The 12559-nt window shown below is 49.6% G+C and overlaps 1 pseudogene; it reads left to right on the forward strand.

Annotated features, from left to right (window-relative positions):
• The window catches only part of LOC123997302, a 103192-nt pseudogene extending 90633 nt beyond the window's left edge, over window positions 1-12559 (forward strand).

Below are 12559 nucleotides of genomic sequence, written 5' to 3' on the forward strand. Positions count from 1 at the left end.
CCCCCTCTCTCCTCTTTCCTCTTTCCCTCTCTCCACTCTCCTCTTTCCTTCTCTCCTCTTTCCCTCTTTCCTCTTTCCCTCTCTCCTCTTTCTCCTCTCCCCCTCTCTCCTCTTTCCCTCTCTCCTCTCTCCTTCTCTCCTCTCTCCCTCTCTCCTCTGTCCCTCTATCCTCTTTCTCCTCTCTCCCTCTCTCCTATTTCCCTCTCTCCCTCTCTCCTCTTTCCCTCTTTCCTCTTTCCCTCTCTCCTCTTTCTCCTCTCCTCCTCTCTCCTCTTTCTCCTCTCCCCCTCTCTCCTCTTTCCCTCTCTCCTCTCTCCTTCTCTCCTCTCTCCCTCTCTCCTATTTCCCTCTCTCCCTCTCTCCTCTTTCCCTCTTTCCTCTTTCCCTCTCTCCTCTTTCTCCTCTCCCCCTCTATCCTCTTTCCCTCTCTCCTCTCTCCTCTTTCCTTCTCTCCTCTTTCCCTCTTTCATCTTTCCCTCTCTCCTCTTTCTCCTTCCCCCCTCTCCTCTTTCCCTCTCTCCTCTCTCCCTCTTTCCCTCTCTCCTCTTTCTCCTCTCTCCCACTCTCCTCTTTCCCTTTCTCCTCTTTCCCTGTCTCTCTACCTCTCTGTATCTGTCTCTCTCTCTCTGTATCTGTCTCTCTGTATCGGTCTCTTTCTGTCTCTCTCTGTATCTGTCTCTTTCTGTCTCTCTCTGACTCTGTCTCTCTCTCTCTCTGTCTCTCTCTCTCATGTTGTATGTCCTCCTCCTCAGAGAGGAGGACACGTCATTTTCCACTACCAGTCATGCTGCACAGCTCACCTCTGCTGTGTGTGGCTGGGCGTGTGTTCAGTATGAGATGTGGGTTGTGTTTGGAAGTTGTCCATGTTGGTTGCTGTGGTTAACTGAGCAGGAAGGGTCTAATCTGTGGGCTAAACTGAGAATACCTCTTTGCTAATAGCTGTGTCCTTGTCGCTTTACATGAAAGTAACAGTCAGACCCACGTCTTAGCATCGTTCACATAACACTATCCAAACTCCTCTTTCTCTCCCCAAGGTGCAAGTAGACACCACAAACCCCACAGTGTCAATCACCCACCACCGATGCTAAAATTACACCTAATTCATATGCTATCTACACACACAGACATGTGTTCAGGCTATATGTATTTCAGCCTCCCCTTCTGTGGTTTTGGCCTTCCAGGAATCATATGTTGGCCAATCTTTGAAGACTTATCATTGGTCGAGGATGTGTTATCCCAACGGGGACCAGAGTGTTTTTAGCCTGGTGGAATTGGGATAGAGTCTGCCTGTAGGGGGAAATAATGGGTGGACACGGTGCCACATACTGTGGGTATACTGATGGGTATGTTGGGGGAGGTAGAGGAGGAGGGCTGAGGCGAACCCCCCATGGCAGAGACAGGCCCTTCTCATTCCTGCTTCTCCTTAAACACACACACACACACACACACACACACACACACACACACACACACACACACACACACACACACACACACACACACACACACACACACACACACACACACACACACACACACACACACACACACACACACACACACACACAGTGGCACACACACACACACAGTGGCACACACACACACACAGTGGCACACACACACACACAGTGGCACATGCACACGCATGCACTTGCATAAACACAAACACACACAAATGTTGAACACTTACAGTACATGTTCACACTTGCACACACATCTACAATTTAAATGCGCACAATATACACCTGTAGGTATGCAGTACGATCTCTGCTGGTGTCTGCCTTGGACATCACGGTGGCCTGAACAGTTCTAACTGCTATATGAATGCTTAGTCCTCTTCTGGGCTCACAGTTGTATAACACACAGTATGCTAGGGGTTGTGTAGGGGCTATGACATTTACATTACATTTACATTTACATTTAAGTCATTTAGCAGACGCTCTTATCCAGAGCGACTTACAAATTGGTGCATTCACCTTATGACATCCAGTGGAACAGCCACTTTACAATAGTGCATCTAAATCTTTTAAGGGGGGGGTAGAAGGAATACTTTATCCTATCCTAGGTATTCCTTAAAGAGGTGGGGTTTCAGGTGTCTCCGGAAGGTGGTGATTGACTCCGCTGTCCTGGCGTCGTGAGGGAGTTTGTTCCACCATTGGGGGGCCAGAGCAGCGAACAGTTTTGACTGGGCTGAGCGGGAACTGTACTTCCTCAGTGGTAGGGAGGCGAGCAGGCCAGAGGTGGATGAACGCAGTGCCCTTGTTTGGGTGTAGGGCCTGATCAGAGCCTGGAGGTACTGAGGTGCCGTTCCCCTCACAGCTCCGTAGGCAAGCACCATGGTCTTGTAGCGGATGCGAGCTTCAACTGGAAGCCAGTGGAGAGAGCGGAGGAGCGGGGTGACGTGAGAGAACTTGGGAAGGTTGAACACCAGACGGGCTGCGGCGTTCTGGATGAGTTGTAGGGGTTTAATGGCACAGGCAGGGAGCCCAGCCAACAGCGAGTTGCAGTAATCCAGACGGGAGATGACAAGTGCCTGGATTAGTAACTGCGTCGCTTCCTGTGTGAGGCAGGGTCGTACTCTGCGGATGTTGTAGAGCATGAACCTACAGGAACGGGCCACCGCCTTGATGTTGGTTGAGAACGACAGGGTGTTGTCCAGGATCACGCCAAGGTTCTTAGCGCTCTGGGAGGAGGACACAATGGAGTTGTCAACCGTGATGGCGAGATCATGGAACGGGCAGTCCTTCCCCGGGAGGAAGAGCAGCTCCGTCTTGCCGAGGTTCAGCTTGAGGTGGTGATCCGTCATCCACACTGATATGTCTGCCAGACATGCAGAGATGCGATTCGCCACCTGGTCATCAGAAGGGGGAAAGGAGAAGATTAATTGTGTGTCGTCTGCATAGCAATGATAGGAGAGACCATGTGAGGTTATGACAGAGCCAAGTGACTTGGTGTATAGCGAGAATAGGAGAGGGCCTAGAACAGAGCCCTGGGGGACACCAGTGGTGAGAGCGCGTGGTGAGGAGACAGATTCTCGCCACGCCACCTGGTAGGAGCGACCTGTCAGGTAGGACGCAATCCAAGCGTGGGCCGCGCCGGAGATGCCCAACTCGGAGAGGGTGGAGTGGAGGATCTGATGGTTCACAGTATCGAAGGCAGCCGATAGGTCTAGAAGGATGAGAGCAGAGGAGAGAGAGTTAGCTTTAGCAGTGCGGAGCGCCTCCGTGATACAGAGAAGAGCAGTCTCAGTTGAATGACTAGTCTTGAAACCTGACTGATTTGGATCAAGAAGGTCATTCTGAGAGAGATAGCGGGAGAGCTGGCCAAGGACGGCACGTTCAAGAGTTTTGGAGAGAAAAGAAAGAAGGGATACTGGTCTGTAGTTGTTGACATCGGAGGGATCGAGTGTAGGTTTTTTCAGAAGGGGTGCAACTCTCGCTCTCTTGAAGACGGAAGGGACGTAGCCAGCGGTCAGGGATGAGTTGATGAGCGAGGTGAAGTAAGGGAGAAGGTCTCCGGAAATGGTCTGGAGAAGAGAGGAGGGGATGGGGTCAAGCGGGCAGGTTGTTGGGCGGCCGGCCGTCACAAGACGCGAGATTTCATCTGGAGAGAGAGGGGAGAAAGAGGTCAGAGCACAGGGTAGGGCAGTGTGAGCAGAACCAGCGGTGTCGTTTGACTTAGCAAACGAGGATCGGATGTCGTCGACCTTCTTTTCAAAATGGTTGACGAAGTCATCTGCAGAGAGGGAGGAGGGGGGGAGGAGGAGGATTCAGGAGGGAGGAGAAGGTGGCAAAGAGCTTCCTAGGGTTAGAGGCAGATGCTTGGAATTTAGAGTGGTAGAAAGTGGCTTTAGCAGTAGAGACAGAGGAGGAAAATGTAGAGAGGAGGGAGTGAAAGGATGCCAGGTCCGCAGGGAGGCGAGTTTTCCTCCATTTCCGCTCGGCTGCCCGGAGCCCTGTTCTGTGAGCTCGCAATGAGTCGTCGAGCCACGGAGCGGGAGGGGAGGACCGAGCCGGCCTGGAGGATAGGGGACATAGAGAGTACTATGACTATTTGGTAACGATTTACTTTGGCTAGATATCCATAAATACATATCCATAACTCATTAATTACACGTCATTTCAGGAACGTGTTATAACAGGTCCCAACCACATTGTTAAAGATCAATGAAATAGATCCATGGCATATCTGTAGAGTATTCATGCTATGGAAGAGCTCATATTTAGGTATCTTAATAGATGAATCATTACAATGATAGTGTAGTGTCATCATTATGGCTGTTCTCAAAAGTGTGCTTCTGCCATACCAGTGATAGTGAATATGCCTAAAGGCCAAGCCACAGTTTGAAAATGATGCTGATCTATAGAATGTACTAGACCCGTTTCCCCCACTGTTCGTGTGTAGGTCTGTGACGATGATCTTCTCCTCCTCACTGAGGTGAATAAAGATAAAGAATCACCAGGGTACATTTTACGGATCAGCTCGTGTAGTTGAGGGACATCTCATAACTCATTATTAACAGCCCTCCTCCACTTCAAAATGAAGCCTAAGTTGGCCGTACTGGTCTATAACGCACACATGACGGTTCTATGTATGAATTCTATGCTGTCAAATATATTTCCCCATTTATAGCTAAGCACTTCATGGTAATTAGCTGTGCAGTTTGCCACTGATCTATAACGCCAACATTAGACGTCTGTGTGAATTCTATGCAGTCAATGTACTGTCATTTCTATTCTCCCATTCATAAAGTAGCCTAGTGGTTAAGGGCAGAGGGACAGTAACCGAAAGGTCGCTGGTTTGAATCCCCGTGAAAAATCTGTCTCTACCCTTGAGCAAGGCACTTAACCCTAATTACTCCTGTAAGTAATTCTGGAGAAGAGCGTCTGCTTAATGCCTAAAATGTAAATGTTATATCAAAAAGAATACAGACACAACACAGAATGTTCAAGGTAATATGAAAACTGTATTTCTAATTTCCAGATGTAAGCAATTGCTGAAGGTAACGCGGAAGAGACCTACTATTGACATTTTTCAGTTGAACTTTTCTTGAGTAGACTTAACAAATATTGATATTAAAAGCATTCACATTCAATTCCCCATTTCAGACACATAGTACATTTTACTCACTAAAATAGTTGTTGCTAACACATGGTGATAAAGCAAGCAAGCATTTCCCTCTTTTTCACTAAGGTTGTAGCTAGCTAGCTAAGCCCCTGGCACACTGTTAACACGTTAATTGTCGTAAAACTCATGAAACATTTGGTTAATGTTATTTCACTATTTACATTGTACTGTGGAACATTACGAACCTTTTTTAAAACAGGACAAATTAAAAGGCAGAAACCAGTTGCTATCGTTTTGACTAAAGAGGAAAGGTGGCATGTGACATCACTTCCTTGATGAGAGCCCAGCGTTTTTCTGGCTTCTTATTAGCTCATTTTGTTATTAGAAATGTGCAAACGTACAATGTCAGTTATGAAATAATAAACTAAAACATTAACTAAATATTATTATATATTTTTTTTTTATTGAAGCAAGAGGTCACCAGGAAGTGACATTTCACTGACCTCTCACCCCTCACATTCTCCACCTGTGTAGCCAAAATAGAAAGAACAGCATTTTGTTTCTGTCTTAATTTGTCCTTTTGGTAAAGGTTCATAATCTGAAAAAGTACAATGTTTGTCTTAAAATAGTGAGACAGCTACCATTTGTTAACTAAATGTTTTATGACACTTTTGAAACGTTAATTGACAGTTGGAAAATGTGTTGACATTGCCAGCTTAGCTTAGCTAGCACCGAGCTAGGATTACTAAATTAGTGAATAAGGGGGAAATGCTAGCTAGCTTTACCACCCTGAATGTTTTACTCGCTTAAATACAGTGAGCTCCAAAAGTATTAGGACAGTGACACGTTTTTTACTGCTAGTCTTTGTATTGGACTAAATCTCGCTTCCCCATCCCTCTCACTATAACCCATATGAATTAGCATGGTGTCGTGGCCTTTCTGGTTAAATGTGCCTCTGTTCCCCTCAGCTGGCATCAATCAGCTCTGCGTTTGGTCCCACACAATGCAGCCCTTCACTGGGAACCTCCATTTGGCTCGGCTTGGCAGGGCGGCCCTTTTTATCAATACACACCAATCTTTACTAGCAAATTCACCCCTTTGAAAGTCCGTTTCCTCTAGAGGTTTTCTTTGGGAGGAGCCGGGGGGGAGAGACGTTAAACAAACGTTTGGCTGATTGACATGGTTGCCGGGGAGACGGAAGTGGGGGGAGTGGAGGGGGTGACTGTGTTAATGGTTACGTGGGTTGTGTTTGGCTTACAGTGCCACAGTACTACCTGTGTGTGTGTGTGTGTGTGTGTGTGTGTGTGTGTGTGTGTGCGTGCGTGCGTGCGTGCGTGCGTGCGTGCGAGCGAGCGTGCGTGCGTGCGTGCGGCACAGGAGGCTACTGAGGGAGGACGGCTCATAATAATGACTAGAATGGAGTGGATGGACATGGAAACCATGTGTTTGATGTGTTTCGAAAACATTCCATTAATTCTGTTCCATCCGTTACTATGAGCCTGTCCTCCCCAGTTAAGGTGCCGCCTGTGGTGTGCAGATAATCAGTTGTGTGCTGTCCAACACCATACTGTACTACTCTCCCACTAGCTAGCCTACATGCACCACTACAGGGCTGGTTTTACTTTCCCTCTAGATTCCAGTGCATTCGTGAATCGAGGTGCTCTGCCATGGTGAAACTGAAAACGGTGTTGACCCCAACTCTTACCTGCACTCTGCCATTAGTCACACATCCACAGACAGGATGTTCTCACTCTTTCCTTTCCCCTCCTCCTGACTTCCCCTCCTCTCTTATTTCCCTCCCTCTGACGTGCCTTCTCTTGTTCTGTTCACCTTCATCCGTCTTCTTCTGTCATCGCTCGTTCATGTTGTCCCCCTCATCCGTCCCAAAAATGGAGGTATTGACCTCCTGTTCAGGTTCAACTCTCAGACCACACCTAGAGACACTGCAGAGCCACCTCCCTCTCCATGCTCATTCACATGGCTTACGGAGTTGACTTCTAGAGAAGGTTACTGATGAGTTACGGAGTTGACTTCTAGAGAAGGTTACTGATGCGTTACGGAGTTGACTTCTAGAGAAGGTTACTGATGCGTTACGGAGTTGACTTCTAGAGAAGGTTAGTGATGAGTTACGGAGTTGACTTCTAGAGAAGGTTACTGATGCGTTACGGAGTTGACTTCTAGAGAAGGTTAATGATGCGTTACGGAGTTGACTTCTAGAGAAGGTTACTGATGCGTTACGGAGTTGACTTCTAGAGAAGGTTACTGATGCGTTACGGAGTTGACTTCTAGAGAAGGTTACTGATGCGTTACGGAGTTGACTTCTAGAGAAGGTTACTGATGCGTTACGGAGTTTACTTCTAGAGAAGGTTACTGATGCGTTACGGAGTTGACTTCTAGAGAACGTCTTGTATGGAGGGATTAACATTAATGACTTGGAGTCCCCATGTTGACCCTGAAGCCTTGTTTCCATTGGCACTTTGAATCAGGGTCCCGTTCAATCACTTATCATTCTAGTAGACAACAGGAAACTTGCTTGTATAAAGTACCTTTGCATTACAGAGTTGACACTTGATTCAGAGTTGCTTAGATAAGTTGCTGCTGGTGAATGACAGCAGGCACTGACTCTCTCTCTGTCAGGTGATAGCGTTGGCAGATGTAGCGGAGGAGAACCGGGCATGTCTGAATAAGGCGTTTGTCCGCCTGCGCAGCGCCACCCACCTCCTCATCATCCTGGTCTCCCTGTGGCAGGACCTCAACACAGAGCAAAACGCCATCCTGGAGGCTACGCTGCTACCCCTGGTACAGGACACACACACACTGTTACCCCTGGTACAGGACACACACACACTGTTACCCCTGGTACAGGACACACACACTGTTACCCCTGGTACAGGACACACACACACTGTTACCCCTGGTACAGGACACACACACTGTTACCCCTGGTACAGGACACACACACACCGTTACCCCTGGTACAGGACACACACACACTGTTACCCCTGGTACAGGACACACACACACTGTTACCCCTGGTACAGGACACAGCACAGCTGGTGAGACACACACACACTGTTACCCCTGGTACAGGACACACCACAGCTGGTGAGACACACACACACTGTTACCCCTGCTACAGGACACAGCACAGCTGGTGAGACACACACACACTGTTACCCCTGGTACAGGACACACCACAGCTGGTGAGACACACACACACTGTTACCCCTGCTACAGGACACACCACAGCTGGTGAGACACACACACACTGTTACCCCTGGTACAGGACACAGCACAGCTGGTGAGACACACACACACTGCTACCCCTGGTACAGGACACACACACACTGCTACCCCTGGTACAGGACACACACACACTGTTACCCCTGGTACAGGACACACACACACTGCTACCCCTGGTAAAGGACACACACACTGTTACCCCTGGTACAGGACACACACAAACTGTTACCACTGGTACAGGACACACACACACTGCTACCCCTGGTACAGGACACACCACAGCTGGTGAGACACACACACTGTTACCCCTGGTACAGGACACACACACTGTTACCCCTGGTACAGGACACACACACTGTTACCACTGGTACAGGACACACCACAGCTGGTGAGACACACACACAATGTTACCCCTGGTACAGGACACACCACAGCTGGTGAGACACACACACAGTGTTACCCCTGGTACAGGACACACACACTGTTACCACTGGTACAGGACACACACTGCTACCCCTGGTACAGGACACACCACAGCTGGTGAGACACACACACTACTACCCCTGGTACAGGACACACCACAGCTGGTGAGACACACACACACTGCTACCCCTGCTACAGGACACAACACAGCTGGTGAGACACACACACACTGCTACCCCTGGTACAGGACACACCACAGCTGGTGAGACACACACACACTGCTACCCCTGGTACAGGACACACCACAGCTGGTGAGACACACACACACTGCTACCCCTGGTACAGGACACACCACAGCTGGTGAGACACACACACTGTTACCACTGGTACAGGACACACCACAGCTGGTGAGACACACACACACTACTACCACTGGTACAGGACACACCACAGTTGGTGAGACACACACACACACACACTGCTACCCCTGGTACAGGACACACCACAGTTGGTGAGACACACACACACACACACACACACACACACACACACACACACACACACACACACACACACACACACACACACACACACACACACACACACACACACACACACACACACACACACACACACACACACACACACTGCTACCCCTGGTACAGGACACACCACAGCTGGTGAGACACACACACACTGTTACCCCTGGTACAGGACACACCACAGCTGGTGAGACACACACACACTACTACCCCTGGTACAGGACACACCACAGCTGGTGAGACACACACACACACTACTACCCCTGGTACAGGACACGCCACAGCTGGTGAGACACACACACACACTGCTACCCCTGGTACAGGACACACCACAGCTGGTGAGACAAACACACTGTTACCCCTGGTACAGGACACACCACAGCTGGTACAGGACACACCACAGCTGGTGAGACACACACACACACACACACACACACACACACACACACACACACACACACACACACACACACACACACACACACACACACACACACACACACACACACACACACACACACACACACACACACTGTTACCCCTGGTACAGGACACACCACAGCTGGTGAGACACACACACACTGTTACCCCTGGTACAGGACACACCACAGCTGGTGAGACACACACACACTGTTACCCCTGGTACAGGACACACCACAGCTGGTCAGACACACACACACACACACACTGCTACCCCTGGTACTGAACACACCACAGCTTGTGAGACACACACACACTACTACCCCTGGTACAGGACACACCACAGCTGGTGAGACACACACACTGTTACTCCTGGTACAGGACACACCACAGTTGGTGAGACACACACACACACACACACCAACTGCTACCCATGGTACAGGACACACCACAGCTGGTGAGGTACACACACACACTGCTACCCCTGGTACAGGACACACCACAGCTGGTGAGACACACACACACTGCTACCCCTGGTACAGGACACACCACAGCTGGTGAGACACACACACACACTGCTACCCCTGGTACAGGACACACCACAGCTGGTGAGACACACACACACTGCTACCCCTGGTACAGGACACACCACAGCTGGTGAGACACACACACACACTGCTACCCCTGGTACAGGACACACCACAGCTGGTGAGACACACACTGTTACCTCTGGTACAGGACACACCACAGCTGGTGAGACACACACACACTGTTACCCCTGGTACAGGACACACCACAGCTGGTGAGACACACACACACTGTTACCCCTGGTACAGGACACACCACAGCTTGTCAGACACACACACACACACACACACTGCTACCCCTGGTACTGAACACACCACAGCTTGTGAGACACACACACTGTTACCCCTGCTACAGGACACACCACAGCTGGTGAGACACACACACACTACTACCCCTGGTACAGGACACACCACAGCTGGTGAGACACACACACTGTTACCCCTGGTACAGGACACACCACAGTTGGTGAGACACACACACACACACACACCAACTGCTACCCATGGTACAGGACACACCACAGCTGGTGAGGTACACACACACACTGCTACCCCTGGTACAGGACACACCACAGCTGGTGAGACACACACACACTGCTACCCCTGGTACAGGACACACCACAGCTGGTGAGACACACACACACACTGCTACCCCTGGTGCAGGACACACCACAGCTGGTGAGACACACACTGTTACCTCTGGTACAGGACACACCACAGCTGGTGAGGCACACACACATTGCTACCCCTGGTACAGGACACAGCACAACTGCTGGGAGTGCACACACGCACGTATGCACACACACACACATTGCTTTCTCTCTCTCCCCATCTGTCTCCTGGCTGCTTGACCCAGGTCTCCCCCTCTGACCCTGGTGAATAAACACAAAATACCTCAGTGATCCGCTCTGAAGGCCCTAAGTGGTTCTGCTACCACACACTCTCTCCCAGGTGCCACTGAATATACTCCTGGCAGCTCCACAGAGGATGAGGACGTTGTTACTGACCTGTGCGTGAAGAGAAGAGTTATATCTAGACTGAGTGAATGTAATCGGGACAGAGGAGAGGAGACGAATATGCCTGAATTTTGTCCATAATGTACACCCTTCCCTCTCACAGATATACAGGGAGTAACGATGCTTCCTCCCACAGGCCTCCAATAGGCTAGTGACGTTTCAGATAGTGTAGCTTTGAACTGGTGCCTCTATTCAGCCCTGATGTCCGTTTGGTCAAGGAAGGCTATAGCAGTGAGAATCTGGTAGGGGGGGTGAGGGGGACATTTTCTGAGAGAGCCAGAGGGGTCTTGTTGAGTTGTGTATGTGTGTCACAGGGGAGTTGTTCTGTTAGTAATTTAGATTGACACATAAACAAGTGTGTTGAGAGAAGCCCTCCATGAGTCCACATGATACGACAACAGATTTCTGCCCCCATAGAGACCGAAAGTGTGTGTGCTCTCACCAGTTGTGGTGTGTCCTGTAGCAGGGCCGTGTGTGTGTGTGAGACAGACTGACATGAACAGTAGTTCCATAGCCCGTCTGTCTATTAGGGTTTCCACTGTGATTAAACACATGACACCTCGTCATCACACAGGTTCGAAGTGTATCTATATGCTGTCCTCTCCCTATTTACCCAATTTCACACCAAATAACCCACTGCCCCTTCATGAGAGTCTTCAGGACAGGTTGCTAACACACACACATTGACATCGTCAAACACAACCTCCCTTACACACTTTTTCTTTCATCACCTCACACACGGTAAACACGCCCGAGAGCACACATGCGAGCAGACATCCACTCAGCTGGGCCATATATAGCCTGCACCTGAATGGACTGATGAGGCCCCAGAGAGATGGAGTCACTGAGAGTGAGAGCGTGTGTGTATTTCGGTGTGTTTGTTGTTGCGGTTGCTCTTGTGAATGGGATTAAGTTAATGAAAGGTAATTAGGGTCAGGCCCGCTGCATTAGCCCATACGTGTGGAGAGATGGGCTATTCTAGGAAGCGCCACTCACACTGGACAGAAATAAAGATAACGTACTGTACGGAAAAGATAAGGCCAGGAGCTAATAGGAGCATCTGACACACACTCATATGAGTGGGTGTGTGTGTGTGTGTAAGAGATTGTCTTTGACCCCTCGTCTCACCTTTGACCTCTTTAGAATCTTTTCATCTCAGGTGAGGTCGTCACAGGTGGACGAGATTCCCTTTCCCCACGGACGATCCCAGGACTGGAATTCCAATTGGGATAAGTCCTTGGAATTCTGTTCATTGGAATAA

This window comes from Oncorhynchus gorbuscha, linkage group LG15, assembly GCF_021184085.1.
Source record: "Oncorhynchus gorbuscha isolate QuinsamMale2020 ecotype Even-year linkage group LG15, OgorEven_v1.0, whole genome shotgun sequence".
NCBI classification, from domain to species: Eukaryota; Metazoa; Chordata; class Actinopteri; order Salmoniformes; family Salmonidae; genus Oncorhynchus; species Oncorhynchus gorbuscha.